The 15807-nt window shown below is 43.0% G+C and overlaps 1 protein-coding gene and 1 pseudogene across 2 annotated transcripts in view; both read right to left on the reverse strand.

Moving 5' to 3' along the window:
• Positions 1–15807, reverse strand: part of BCL2 (BCL2 apoptosis regulator) — a 177412-nt gene that overhangs the window by 92864 nt on the left and 68741 nt on the right.
• Positions 929–5276, reverse strand: LOC109493499 (annotated as a pseudogene).

Genomic DNA, 15807 nt, shown 5'->3' on the forward strand with positions numbered 1-15807 from the left:
ACAGATTAGCGTTAACTACACCTTATCAATGGTAGGTACTGGAAGGCAGTGAAACAATAATTTCAAATGCTGAGGGAAAAGATCTACATAGAATTCTATCCCTAGAAAGTTATTATTCAAGACTGAGGGTAAAAATTAAAGATACTGGCAGACAGACTGAGAGAGATTGTTGAATCTTCCTAAACCTCTCATGAAATAACTACCCAAGGATGTACTTCAGTAAAAAGGAATCTGAACTGAGAAAGGATGAACAGAATCCAAAAAGCAACATGAGGAACATTTCCTGAGGGTTAACTCTGTACTTTACTGCATACCAGGCACCAATTCTAAGCGATTTACAATAAAATTGAAATTCAAATTAGAGCAGTTTGCTTCTGGTTTTCATACTCTTAACCACAGTGTAAATAAAATGGTACATGAGTTGACATATTAAAAATTTTTTTTAATGTTTATTTATTTTTGAGAGAGAGAGACAGAGCATGAGTGGGGGAGGAGCAGAGAGAGAGGGAGACACAGAATCGGAAGCAGGCTCCAGGCTCTGAGCTGTCAGCACAGAGCCCGATGCGGGACTCAAACTCACGAACTGTGAGATCATGGCCTGAGCCGAAGTCGGACACTCAACCGACTGAGCCACCCAGGCGCCCCTGTGTGGACATATTTTAAAAAGTAGATTTGTAAAAAAACAAACAAACAAACAAAAACTAGTTGGGAACAAAAAACCAAAATGATAGATGATAAAATATTCAACAGTGTCATATCAGAATATGAGAGATAAAAGCTTCATTAAAGTGTCCTAAGGGGTCTGTTATGTTATTTGAGAAGAAAACAGAGATACAGATAAACTTTTTTTAAATGTTCTTTTAATTTAGTTTTGAGAGACAGAGCGACAGAGCACAAGCAGGAGAGGGAGACACAGAATCCGAAGCGGACCCCGGGCTCTGAGCTGTCAGCACAGAGCCCGGTGCGGGGCTCGAACTCGTGAACTGCGAGATCACGACCTGAGCCAAAGTCAGACGCTCAACCGACTGAGCCACCCAGGCGCCCCCAGATAAACTTTAGTTTTAGACTTTGTTGACTCAAATACAATTTTTAAGGTTCAAGAGTAACAGCTAAAACAACAGAACAAAACACATACGTTACAAGAGGAAAAGAGCATTTCTTAAAAATGGTAGATGTGTATTTATTGTACCTGGGATCCAAAGTGAGGAAGAAACCCCAAAAGGAGGAAGGTAGGGAAAGTCTGGAGCCCCAGTTAGAGGTGGGGATGTATCTGCTGGGCTCATCACATAACGAGAGGGAGGGCTCTCGATACACCATTGCCTTTGTTTCTCCCCTGGGTTTCTTGAGCTTCTTGAAGTCCTTCGGGATGATGTCATACAGCACCACACAAGCACTGCGGATCTCCATGACCACCAGCCAAAGTCCTAGCACTCTACATCATCCAGCTCTTGCACCAGCTGTGGATAATCCCACCCGTGGGGCTACTCGGCCACCCTGCCCCCTTCCAAGGAATCCTTGGAGACTGGAGGGAGCGTGGGAGGCTTCCAACTAGGCGTGAAGGGTGGTGTCTTCAGCTCACACACCTCCTGCCGGGCAGCCACTCCAAAAGTGACGCTGTCCTCAATCCGAGGTATCTCCAGCTGCAGCCAGGCGGGGGCCAGGGTGACTGCCCAGTGACATCCTCGGTCTCAGGCGGCAGGTGCTGCAAGAGGATCACGATTTTCTTGCCATTTACTGGACTCCTGGGAGAACCTCGGCCCTCAGCTTGCCCTCCCATCTTTTAATCCTCATCTTCCTTCTCTTGCAGTTTCTTCTGCTCTTCCTTCTCTTTCCCCTTGACAGGATTAGGCACCAGGACACCCAATGAGGCCCTCAGATTGCTCGGGTTAGCTTCATGGAGAGCTGGATCCTTTAAAAATGCTTCCAGCTCAGAAGTCTTCTTGGGGAAATAGTTCCTGAGTAGGTCCTCTGTCCTCACGGAACATAGCCTCCCGCACTTGGGGTCCAGGCTGGACCCTGAGCGTGGCCATGGCTGGGAGGCCTAATGCCACACGGGGAGCAAGGAGTGAGCACAGGAAAGGGAAAGCAAAACCAACAGGAAGACTCAAGTCATCTAACAGAAGACAGAATAGGAAGAAAAAACAAGTGAAGAAGAAGCAGGGCGTATAGAAGACATTTGGATTCCTAGTGAACTCCAAATATATGACTTATCAAATAAATGTAAATGGCTTAAAACTAATCCCTTAAAAGGCAGAAATCTTCAGACTGAATTTTGTAAAACACCAGCTGTTTACAAGACAGAAACCTAAAACATAATGTCACAGCAGGGATACACATAAAATAAGGTGTTCAAATATAAGTGTCCCTACAAATAATAAATATGCAATAAATATTTCTTTTAATTGAATGAATAAACGAATCTGCTAAAAGAGACTTCAAAGCCAAAAGCATTTGGGGTGATAAAGAGGGTCACCGCCTAATGATAAAAGGATGCATTCACCAGGAATCCTTGTGTACCTAACAGTACTCTGTCAAGCATATATAGCAAAAACTGAGTTAATCATATGAATGTAAACAATTCAAAATTATAGTGAGAGATTTTAGCACACATCTCATTAAATAAATAGATCAAACTAAAAAAGAGAAAAAAAATACAGATTTATAAAATGCATCTCATAAACTCCATCTAATGTATACGGAAAGAGAATACTCCACCCAATAAAGAATACACATGAAATGTTTACAAAAATTGGCCAAGTTCTAAGCCACAGAGCAAGTCCCAACAAATTTCAAAGAACTGCTAACATTCAGACCACAATCATCAACCAAAATACAATAAAACTTGAAATCAATAACAAAACCACAGCCACCAAGCCCGAGTACATTTGAAATTTCAAAAACACACTACTGAGTTATTAATATGAAATAGAAATGAAAGTAACAAAACATTTAGAATTGCACAACAATAGCTGAAACCTTAGATTTTAGTAGAAGGGATGCTTAGCATTAAGTGCAATATCAAAAAACAAGAAAAATTCAAAATTAAGAAGGTAAGGAACAATAAAATAAAGACAATAGAAGAAAGCTCTTTTTTCCACAAATGGATAAGGCAGTAGGAAGGCAATAATAATGACAACAAATCAATAAAGTAAAAACCAAGAAACAATATAGAGTAGGAAGAAAACAAAGGTTGATTCTTTAAAAAGACTAATAAAATTGGTAGAAACACAACAAGCATGACTAAGAGAAATAAAAGAAGGCACAAATAAACACTATTAGGCATAAAAACCCCATAACTATAATACAATTATAAAAAAAATAAAGCAATTATTTTTTTAAGTATGAGAATTCTATTCTCTGCTTTAAAGCAATAAATCTAAAAACAGATGAAATAAAAAAATCTCCTAGAAAAATATGTTACCAAAATTGACATAAAAAAACAGACAAACAACAAAAGCTCCTGGACGTATTTTTATAAAAGTTCAGTCTGGACTTTAGAAATAGACTGACAGTACAAAACAGGAAAGCAATCAGTCAATCTCAGTTCAAAATATCAAAGCAAAAATCCAAAGTAAAATATCAACAAACATATTCATGAGTGTAGTGTGTGCATAAATATATAATATTTCTCTAAAAACTATGTTTCCAATCTGATATATATATCATGTATCACATATATTTATCACATGCTTAACATGTGCTGTGAGTCTATGTGTGTGTTTGTGATGATCCGGTAGGGTTTATCCTAGAAGCTCAACGAAGATTTAACATTAGCTAATGTAATTCGGCACACTGACAGATTACAAAAGGAAAAACTATATAATCATACCAATAGATGCAGAAAAACTATTTAATGAAATTTACCACCCATTCACAATTTTAAAATGCAATAAAATACCTAGCCAACCAAGAACAGAAGGAAATTTTAACTAAGAAGTAGTTTCTATGAAGAACCTACAATAAACTTTAGGAACACATCTCCTTTAAAGTCAGGAACTAGACAAATATGCTTTTTCCATCACCCCCTCCCCGCATTCAGCATTCATCATCGTGTGAGATACAGAGCTGATGCAATAAAACAAGAAAAAGGAGTAACAGAAATAAGGATTAGAAATGGAGAAACAAAAGAAGCATTATTTGCAGATGAGAAGACTGTCTACATAGAGAATCCAAAAGAAACTACAAACAATTACAAGTAATAAGAGGGTCTGGCACGAACACCCGGAGACAAGGTTAACATACAAACACTCATGACATCCTTATCAGCAACAATCAACTAGAAAATGCAGTTTTTAAAAGATCCCATTAGCAATAGCAATAAACTATGACAAACCTAGGAATAAATCTAAAGCAAATTATTAAACTTCACTAGAAGTTATAAGAACTAAATAAACAGTGATTTGTATCATGCTCAGAGATTTGGAAATTTAACATCAATACCTTCCTTTTAAGTTAATATATAAATCTAATGTAATTCATAATAAAATCCCAGAAATCTTTTTCATAAACATTTTTACCTGGTTTAAAAATTCACACAGAAGAATTAAGGTCAATGAACAGCCAAGACAATATTGAAAACATATAAAAGGGGCACTTGTCCTGATATTAAGACATTAATTAAAGCCTTATAATTCAGGCACATTAGGATTGGGGCAGATATAGATAACAACCAATTCAATAGAGAGAGCCCCTCCATGTATCAGAATTTGGGATGAGACAGAGGTAGCATTAGAAAACTGTGGTTAAGGACTGAACTATTTCATAGATGGTTCCGGGACAATTGGTTATTCACAGGGGAAAAAAATTTGATCTCAAACTCTCACTTCATCCACAAAATGGGTTCCAAGAGAATTATAGTTTAACTTTAAAATATTTAGAACAAAATACAGTCACTATTTTTATAATCTTAGGTTGGGGAATGACACAACAGTAAAAAAAGAGAGAAAAAGTGGTGATAAATTTGATTTTAAAACTCTTGTGACAAAAGACACTAGAAGACAAAGCTTAAAGGCAAGAAATATACTGAGAGATAAAAGTTTTTTTTTTAAATCCAGTTGGGACTACATCAAAATAAAAGGCTTCTACACAGCAAAGAAAACAATCAACAAAACTAAAAGGCAACCTACAGAATGGGATAAAATATTCACAAATGATATACCTAATAAAGGCTTAGCATCCAAAATATGTAAAGAACTTATACAACTCAACACCAAAAAAAAAAAAAAAAACCCAAACAATCCGACTTAAAAATGGGCAGAAGACATGAACAGACATTTTTTCAAGGAAGACATACAGATGGCCAAACAGACACCTGATGCTCAACATCACTCACCAAGGAAATGCAAGTCAAAACCACAATGAGATATCCCCTCATACCTGTCAGAATGGCCAACATCAAAAACACAAGAAACAAGTGTTGGCAAGGATGTGGAGAGAAAGGAACCCTTCTGCACTACCGGTGGGAATGCAAACTGGTGCAGCCACTGTGGAAAACAGTATGGAGGTTCCTCAAAAACTTAAAAAAGAGAATTACCATATGATCCCATGATTCCACCAATGGGTAGTTATTTGCCCATAGAATATGAAAACACTAATTTGAGAAGATATATGCACCCTTATGTTCGGTGCAGCGTTATTTACGATAGCCAAATTATGAAAACAGCCCGAGTGTCCATAGATAGATGAATGGATAAAGCAGATGTGGTGTGTGTGTAAAAAATTTCACACAATGGACTATTACTCAGCCATAAAAAAGAATGAAATCTTGCCATTTGCAACAACATGGATGGATCTAGAGAGCATAATGTTAAATGAAATAAGTCCATCAGAGGAAAACAAATACCATATGACGTCACTCTTATGTGGAATTTAAGAAACAAAACAAATTAACAAAGGAGAAAAAAAGAGACAAACTGAAAAAGAGACTCTTAACTACAGAGAACAAACTGATGGTTTACTGGAGGTGAGCTGGGTGGAGGGATGGGTGAAATGGGTGTGACAGAGATTAAAGAGTACACTTATCATGATGAGCACTGACTAATGTACAGAATTGTTGAATCGCTATACTACATGCCTGAAAACTAATATAACACTAGAGGTTAACTGTATTGGAATTTTTTTTAATTCAGGATTTTTTTAATCTATAAGGAAGAAAACAACCCGCTACCAAAAAAATGATCAAATTCCATAAACTGGCAATAGATAGAAAAAGAAACCCCAATCACCAACGTTCATGAGAAAGAAAAGTATAAGCTCACTGGAAATCAGAAATATAAACCAATACCACAGTGAGATACTTTTACAATCTATCAGAGAAGCAACATATAAAAGCCTGATGATGCCAAGTCGGAGAAGACACAGGGTGAGGAAAACCCACTCACATTGCTGGGAGAGCAGTCTGGCAACATCTACCAAGGTTGATGTTTCTGCCCCCAGACCCAGAAATTGCACATTTGCATGTATACGTTTGATAAGGGAAGACATCAGGGTGTAGCGGAAAACAGACTAACTGTAACATTTTCTGTAAATAATCTTCTTTTAAAATAGAGATTTTATTTTGGGGGCGCCTGGGTGGCTCAGTCCGTTAAGTGTCCGACTTCGGCTCAGGTCACGATCTTGTAGTTCATGAGCGTGAGCCCTGCATGGGGCTCTGTGCTGATGGCTCAGAGCCTGAAGTCTGCTTCGGATTCTGTGTCTCCCTCTCTCTGCCCCTCCCCTGTTCTCTCTCTCTCTCTCTCTCAAAAATGAATAAACATTTTTTTTTAATTTTTAAAGATTTTACTTTTAAGTAATCTCTATGCCCAACATGAGGCTCTAACTCAAAACCCAGAGATTAAGAGTTGTGGGTTCTGCAATGCAGCCAGCCAGGCACACCTGTAAAAAATCTTTTTAAAAATGTGGTACACGTGCACACACGCGCGCGCGCGCACACACACACACACACACACACACACACATCCCTAAGAGAAACTGTTCCACGTGTGTGCAAAGAACATGTGCATGTTGTAGCATCATCTGTAAGGTCACGAAGTTAGAAACAACTGTAATATCCTTCAAAAGGGCATTTAAAAAGTTAGAAACAACTTTAATGTCCCTCCTTTGACTGAATACTATACGTCATGGAACATGGATGAGGTAGAGGTCTATCTTTCCCAACAGATTAATCTTATAAATATGATGCAGAACACAAACCCAATGACATCTCTTTCGATAAAGTTTACAAACATTGAAAAATATACCCACTGTCTATGGATACATATGTGTAAAAGATGCACTCACACATGGTAATGATAAGCATCAAATTTAAATCCAAGCTGGGAGGCTCTCAGAAGGGAGGAGAGGCATGGGACCGAACAGTGCTTTATCTTTCTCTCTCTCTCTCTCTCTCTCTCTCTCTCTCTCTCTCTCCAGGTGGGTGGGAAGATCTAAAGCACATATGGCATCAAGATATGACAAAACTAATAACACACATGCATTTGCTATCTTATTTTCCATATTTCCTGTTGGCCTGGAGTTGTTCATAATTAAAAAAAAAAAGTACTGTGTTTTGCACATTTGCAAGATATCAGTAGAGATCATCACTTGTTCCTAGGAGGCCTGGAGGCGGGCACGACAAGTGTCACTATCATCCCTTGACAGATGATGCAGGTGAGGGAGGAGTGGGCAGGAAGGCACATGATTTAGCATCACAGGCTCAGAGCCCTCAGCATCACAGCGCGAGGACCGCTCACTCCGAGGACCGGTCACTCCGCTCATTCAATAATTTACATAACACAGGGAACCAGAAACTGGCACAGCTTAGGGTAGGGCAGGCGGGTGAAGGAGAAGACAACCTCTTCCCTTCTGGAACAAACCGCAGCCTGAGGAAGGGCAATGACATAACTTGATAAAAAAGGGGAAGAAGACAGGCTGCCCGGGTCATCTGACAGCTTTTTCAGTGAATCCGTAATTCATTCGCGGAGAGGCCGACCATTCCCTGTGCACCTGCCGAGGAGGAGGAAGTGAGAAAAGTGACCTCGGTTCTGGTCACTTCGCCTTCAGCGCCCAGCGCCCTGTGCCAATGGGACGCTACACCGGGGACGCGAGCCTTGAGATCCCGTCCTGGATTGGTCCCTTACGGGCTCTGGCTTCCAGCCCCTCTTACTTCCAGCTGAAAAGGTGGACTGCCATCTCGAGGCCAGTGAAACTCTAGAATCCACCTCCCCTGTCTTTCAGGATTGGTTTTCCCTTTTCTTCTAAAATCCGAAAGAGAGCTTCTGCGTTTAAGATCTGCACATGGTTTTGAGGCTGAGTCCTGGACGTGTCCCAGCTATGTTCTTTCCCCTTGGTGACAGCCACGAAATGCTCAGTAATAGTACTTGGTGTCTGGAAGTCAATAAAGGCCCCTCCTCCGGCCGGCTCCCCAGCACCGTCCCTACCCTGGTTGTCTGTGACTTGCTAGGCATGGAGGCCTCCTGACTGTAGCTTTAACCGAGCATTCCGCCCCTGCAGTAAATACACGCCATGGGAAGGGGGGGAGGAGGGTCCCCACCAACAGCTTAGCCCCTAAAGCAGCGCTACATGCACATTTTAGGCTGGAAATAAGAAAGAATTTCCTGGCTGTAGGAACTGCCAAATAGTAGGGTGGGTAACCAAGGGAGGTTCCAGAATCTCCTCTAGAGATCTTTAGAAACTCGATACAACCTCACATATCTGAGACGACTTTTTGCAATCCTGCCTGGAGACAGAAGGACCTGGTGCCCAATCGGCCCTCCTCTCAGGCACGCGGTCCTGCCTCTCGTGTTCCCCTGTGCTTCTCATTAGTGTATATGCCTCCTGTGTGATTTCCTTCCCCCTCACGCACACTTAGTGTCAGCCCTCGGGCTTGTTTTCATTCGGTTCCTCGCCTCCTCGCACCTTTCCTTGTTATTTTATGGAAAGCCGGTCAAAGGTCAGAGTTGCCCAATTACCCACACATAGTTTGGCGGTCGCATCAGATGCCCAGGCAAAACAGGGGGACGATTCCAATCCCAGCCTCGACTCCAAAGCTGGACGGAAACAGAGAAAATTAGCTGTTGCTCACAATCCGTCATAAATGAAAATATGATCCTAGTAATTGATTTTAAATAGATTTTTAAAAGAATCGTTGGCTGTATTTCACGAAGAATACAGAGTTTCCAAAGCGTTCATTCCAGGGTTGGATTTTTTTTTTCCCCTTCTTCTGGCTTAAACCCCAAATGGCCAAGATCCGAGTCTGAATAAACAGTGTGGGTGGTGACGGTTCTGTGAGGCCCGGTGGAGGATGCAATCACTTTCTTGCTCGGTTCAGCATTAAATCATGAGAAACTAGCCCGATCGCTCCCCAGAACTCGTATTCGCTAAATGGAGGGCCACAGAGCGTGTACTTTCTCTGCTTCTCAGGGAGGGGGAAAAAAAGTTAATTCTCCTAACTGCGAATGTTTAATTATGTATAAAGTTCATTGACCCCACAGGCGGCTGTCAGATGATCTTGCGAAGGCCTGTGCAGGCATCCCAGGAATGCAGTGATGTGGGCAGAAACCCAGGGGATTCGTGCCACCGAATGCTTGAATCGGGACGGAATCAGCAGCCATCCAGAGAGGCTCCAGTGAAAACAGGACTTGGGGATCATCAGTAATTTAATCTCACCTACGCATTTCTAGGCCTTCAAAAGTGAGCGTTATAAATCAGAAACTCAGGAAAAATCCCACAGGGAGGGGGCCCATGACGACGGGGTGAAGTAATTCTGTTTGCTGGTTACGGCCGCAGCTGGCTGGAAATGCACGCATTCGCAATGTTTTCTCCCCATTTTAGAGGTAATGCTTTCTGACTTCCCGGCTACCAACATGAAAAGAAAGTGATGAGGCAATCCCATTCATAAATACACGGTGGGGCTCCAAGGAGATGGCCGAGTCTGTTTATTTAGACAGTTTTGACAGAATACGGCCCTCGAGTGCACATGCAGTCACTGTTTCTTTTGCCAGGAAGTGCCCCAAAGCGCGTTCCCCATCCACAAAAGCTGGATATCCTCCTTCAGGCTGACGGAGGGGAAGGAGGGAGGCCGGGTGACCTTCCCAACCGTGTCTCCCTCTCGTCTTCTCCATCTGGGGCATACGCCTGGCTGCTGGCACCGGGCTGTTGTAAAACGTGGCAGTGGGGAGGGAGACAGGGTGGTCTGGGCTTCTTGGTAAGGGGAGGCCAGAGTCCCAGGGGACAATGTGGTCGGGCGGCTGGCTCAGGGGGCTCTCCTACTCAGAGGCAATAGAAAATACTCCGTCTTGGTGCCTCCTAAGATTGAAACTACCTGTTACGGGTCCGATGTTTTCTTTCAGTAGCTTCCTCACTAACCGGACTTTATCAGTCAAAATCCTACGCTTCCAGGGGGTAAAACGTGACAGGGTCCTATCCTCAAACACAACTGGGCTGCATTTTCTCGGAGATCTCTATCGTTACGAATACAGACGATGGGTGGCCAGAATTTAGCCAACGATTTTGATCCTCTGGTGGATGCGGAACGGAAAGAGTCTCACCTGTTTCGTATTTAGACTAACCTGCAATTCTTGGTCCTTTACCAAAATCAGCCACTTAGACTGTGAATGCGCAGCGTAGGTCTGAGTTCAATTCATGTTAATCCAATAAATATTTGGAAAACACCAATCACGGAGTAGGCACAACTGGTGATACACAAATCAAAAAGGCATGAAACCTGGGGCACCTGGGTGGCTCAGTCAGTCAAGCGTCTGACTCTTGATTTCGCCTTAGGTCACGATCGCAAGGTTGTGAGATCAGGCCCTCCATTGGGCTCTGAGCTGAGTGTGGAGCCTTTCTGGGATCCTCTCTCTCTCTCTTTCTCTCTCTGCACCCCCAAAATAAATAAATAAACATTTAAAAAACTTAAAAAAAATTTCTTTTAACGTTTATTTATTTTTGAGACAGAGAGAGACAGAGCATGAACGGGGGAGGGGAGAGAGAGAGAGGGAGACACAGAATCGGAAGCAGGCTCCAGGCTCTGAGCCGTCAGCACAGAGCCCGACGAGGGGCTCGAACTCACAGACCGCGAGATCGTGACCTGAGCTGAAGTCGGACGCTTAACCGACTGAGCCACCCAGGCACCCCTAAAAAACTTTTTAAAAAAAGGCACAAACCCGGCCCTAGCAAGGCAGAAATGAGGAGGCAGACATTAATCCCAACTGGGAGGGTTCAGGAAGCTTCCTGCATGCAGTGTTTCCAGGGTGTGGTGGCATTTGACCTGAACCTTTACCAAAAGCCCCATGCCCACTTGTACACTGTGGCATTCTGGAGAGGAAAGAAATGTAGCTGTCACTGAGTCATGCTTATTCATGGCTGGGCTCTGTAATTTCACCTTGTTTTTAATTCATCTGACATTTGAGAGATTTGCTGTCAAGATTCCTTCTTCAAGACCCATACCATTTAATATTACTCTGTTCAGTGAACAGTTAGAAAAAAAAAAAGAAAAAAGAAAGAAAGAAAAAGAAAAAGAGTTTCTCCTGTCCTTGAATAAGGAAGCCTTTCTTCAAATCTTTAAACATTTTCTAGAAATATGATTTCCCATAGTTACAGGGGAAACAGGCTTCCAGATAAAGAAATTTGGACGCTAAGTAATATCCTAAATCACTTCCACCTTTTGGATACCACAATTTATAAAATTCCATGAAGGAAATGACTCTTACTTCTCATGAAGTTCCCACTGGGAAATCGCTGTGAGCCACAGTTATGAAAGCGATATCCTCTCACTGGTCCCAATTCTTTCCCTTTGTCAGACGACCTTCACCAGCTCTGAACCACAGACCAACTCAATTATTTCTTGTCTGTACTACATGTTGTCATCCACCTGGTCAGGTGGCACTTAGAGAACATGTCTCCGTTACATCTGAAGTTCTTGCGTATCAGGGACTGTTTTATTCATCTTTATATTCCCCCAGAATATCTATAACATACTTGGTGTTCACAAAATGAATGAGTAAATAAATGTCATGGAGATGTCTATGGCAAGGGTTGGAAAACTTTTTCAGTAAAGGGTCCTTGTAAATATTTTAAGATATATGGTCTCTATCATAACTATTCAACTCTGCTGTTACTATAGGAGAACAGGTACAGGCAATCCATATACAAATGGGCATGGCTGTGTTCCAATAAAACTTTATTTATAAAAATAAATGGCAAGCTAGATTTGGCCCACAGGCCATAGACGTTTGACCCTTGATCGATGGTGTTTATCGTTGCCATAAACCTTAGTATATTCTTTAAATTTTCATATATTCCCTGTGAATATCAATAATTACATAAAGTGCCAAAAATGTAAATATGTAAGAGCTGTTTTGAAACTCCACATTAATGAATCCACTTAAAAAAGAAAATCCAGGGACACCTAGGTGGCTCAGTCTGTTAAGCAACTGACTTTTGATTTTGGCTCAGGTTGCGATCTCACGGTTCGTGAGTTCGAGCCCCAAATCAGGCTCTGCACTGACAGCATGGAGTCTGCTTGGGATTCTCTCTCCCCCAATCTCTGCCCCTCCCTCCCTCCCTCTCTCTCTCTCTCTCTCTCTCAAAATAAATAAATATTAAAAAAAAAAAACAACCAGGAAAGCACATACAGAAATTAGCCATTACTCCAAGTGTATTTCATGGTCACTTACTTTGCTTATCGTATGCCTTTAAAAGGAACAATTCTTATCCCTCAAAAATGGGATAGCAGTTTTGCCACTGACATCACCATTATTGAGTAAACTTGATATAAGATCTCAGAGTTACTGGGTGAGGAGTCTGGTGCTGGGGCACAGTGAACTTGACACTTTCCTGGAAAGGGGGAGTAAATGCACCCCCCCCCCCACTTCGTTCCTGCTCTCTACCAGATCGTTTGGTCTGATTTTACTGCCAAAGGTTATTAATGCAGAAGATACATCCTCCTTTTTCTTGATGACCTTCTGGAAAACATCCAGCTCCAAAGAGCACAACAGAATCTCGAAAGCCCAGCAAACACGCAGAGAAGTAAAGGGTAACTACGAGGACTTGATGAAAACAAGATGTCCCAGCCTGTCGCCCTGACCTGGTTTGAGAATGCCCCACCCACCCTTACTCTTTCCCTCACCGCCCAGCTATCTTGGTGTAAAATGCAATTTTTACAAAAGGAGCTGGATCTGAACTGTGGTGGGAACTCAGAGGATATAAAGTCGTAAGGTCAATTGCTTGGTTTGGAAAAATTCAACCAGGTGTTCCCGAGGTATGAGGAAATAAATGCGCAGCAAACGACGCACAGACACGCACCCACAGACATTTTTTGAGATGCGCTACTCCAAGGTGTGGCTCTTGAAACTGTGTCCGTCATCCCTAGGGTACCAGGAAACAGTTCTAGAGGTTTCTTGTAAGAAAGAAAAAATGCAGTTTGAGCCTTTCCAAGCTTCTCAGCACCTGGACCACGTTCAGATAGATACTCAGAAGGATTCTGTGCCTTAAAGAAACAAGAAACCACTGACTTGCGAATAGAAGGTACCACTGGGGGCTCAAAAGACCCGACTGCAAATCTACCACAATCGACCTATGTGACTTGAGGCAAATTATCCGACGTTAACGAAACTTGCCCTTTTGTACCATAGGGCTAAGGTACGCACGTTACTGAGGGGCAATACGGTGTCTGGCCCAATTTATTTCAACAAATGCTGAGAATCTATCACATGCCCGTGTTGGAGAGTAGACAATGAGGATGCCATAGATTCCGGGCACAAAGCGCAAGTGACTGTCACTGCTCCTTTTGCAGCACTTGTGCCTCACCATCCCCCATTCCTCTCCTCTGTTTATCCCATCTCCTACCCTTCTAGTGTCGCCACAGGGCCTTATTATCAGTCACTTCTCATTGCTCTCCCCTGCTACCGGACGTGGAAACATTCTCACGGTGTTCCGAACAGAGCTCTAGCCAAGAGCACCATGCACCTGAAGTGATTATCTACACGGACTCAATTCACATTTCGAGGAATTCTGAAGTGCTTCTATCCCATGTGGCAACGGCACGTGGGAGGCCCCTGGCCATCTTGGTCGGGGGTTAGATGTATAAAAATAAAGAGGGATCGTGTGAAGTAGATAATGGAAGGCAAGGAGGACACTAGGGAGGACTGTGAAATGTCCAATAAGGCTGTTTACAATATTTAGGACAACTTCCTCCGTCTCCATTCCAACAGTCCAGGTGACATGCCCCACGGGAAAAATCACCGAACGTGCAGAGTAAAGGAATCGGCAACCCGCCGTGGGGGTGCTGTGCGCAGCAGGGACGCGATCCGCGAGCGAAGAGTAGATCTCATTACTCAGGATCCCCTTTCTCTTCCATCTCAAGAAACCGAACGCTAGCATATGGTGCAGAACACCCGATCTTCATTTCCTCTGACTCAGCCTCCCGGGCTGTGCCCACAGGACGCAAACTAACGGCTGAAGAGAAAACAGAACGCGTAAGTCAAGGGACTTATTTGACAAATGTTAAGTTCAATCTATCATTGAGAGAGATGCTCTTAATCTCTGCTGAGGCCCCATGAGAACATTATCTGCCTCTCTCTTCTGCTTTCCAGCCTCATGAATACCAAAACCTTCTCCTTGAAATGCGAGATCTTTGAAGAGTCCATCTCGAGATTTCCAGAGGCTTCACTTAAGCCAAATAAGTGGGCTCTCTGATTGGTGTGCCTAGAACGATACAGGTAAAAACGTCTTTCAAATCCATCGTGCAAGAGTTCGCTTCTAAGGAATGCCGCTTCGGCCTCAGGAAGCGGGACCAGATGTGATCCTTCCATCACTCCCTGGCAGCATTCTGGGCAAAGCAAACAGAAAATCTCGAGGAAAAAAAAAGAAACTTTCAGAACCCGAGTCGGGCCCCTTCGCATTCCTTTTTTTAAGCATTACGAGACTGATCCTGGGCCACAGATGAGGCTTTTGGATGTCAGATGCAGCCGGCAGATGTTTTCCCTTAAGTCCGTTGTCTCCCCTTCAATCTGTTTATAGCTGCCTCCCTGTCAGCCCGCACCTCCAGTCCTCACTCACTGCACGTCCTAAAGGCAGCTTCCCGCCACACACAAAGGGGCATTTTGCAGTAATTTGTTCTCTCTTCTATAAGGAATGCGCCCACTCATCAGGTATCCGGTTAACCCATTACTGGGGGGTTCCTCAGCCATCTCCAAGAAATGCCGTAGTAAAAACCCCACGTAGACATGACGTCCCCAAAGCTGTGTGGCATCAGAAAGGGTTTTGCTTTTCTGAGAAGTCGACTACTGAGGTCACGTGACTGGTACCGGCCTCTTAAACCAATTGGGTATCAAGTGACGGGCACCCGTTTATTCAACCCTGTGGGTTTTGTTGTTGTTGTTGTTCCGGCCTTGAAGATGCTCTTGATACAAGTCAGACCGGGGATCTCCATTTGTAAGTCAATTACACAGATCCCACGGCAGCCAAAGCAAGCGATAGATTTCAGAGACTTCTCCAACCTCGCTACAGACTCACGCGGAATACGACCCACTGGAGATAAAGGATAACGTCTGCGACGACCTCTCGTACACAAAAGTGCCATGAAACATGGGAGCTTCTTGGTGGTGATGGAACAGTTCTGTAACCTGATGGAAATGGTGGTCACAGGAATCTGGACGTGGGGTGAAGTACGCACACAGGCATGCCCACAGACGGGGGCGGGGAAAAACTAGTGAAATCTGAATACGGTCCGGAGGTTATACGGTCCGGAGGTTATACTAACGTCAATCTCCTGGCGTTGATAACGGGTATGCTATATACACCATACTCTGAGCTAGCTGTGCAGGATGT

The sequence above is a fragment of the Felis catus genome, chromosome D3 (genome assembly GCF_018350175.1).
Source record: "Felis catus isolate Fca126 chromosome D3, F.catus_Fca126_mat1.0, whole genome shotgun sequence".
NCBI classification, from domain to species: domain Eukaryota; kingdom Metazoa; phylum Chordata; class Mammalia; order Carnivora; family Felidae; genus Felis; species Felis catus.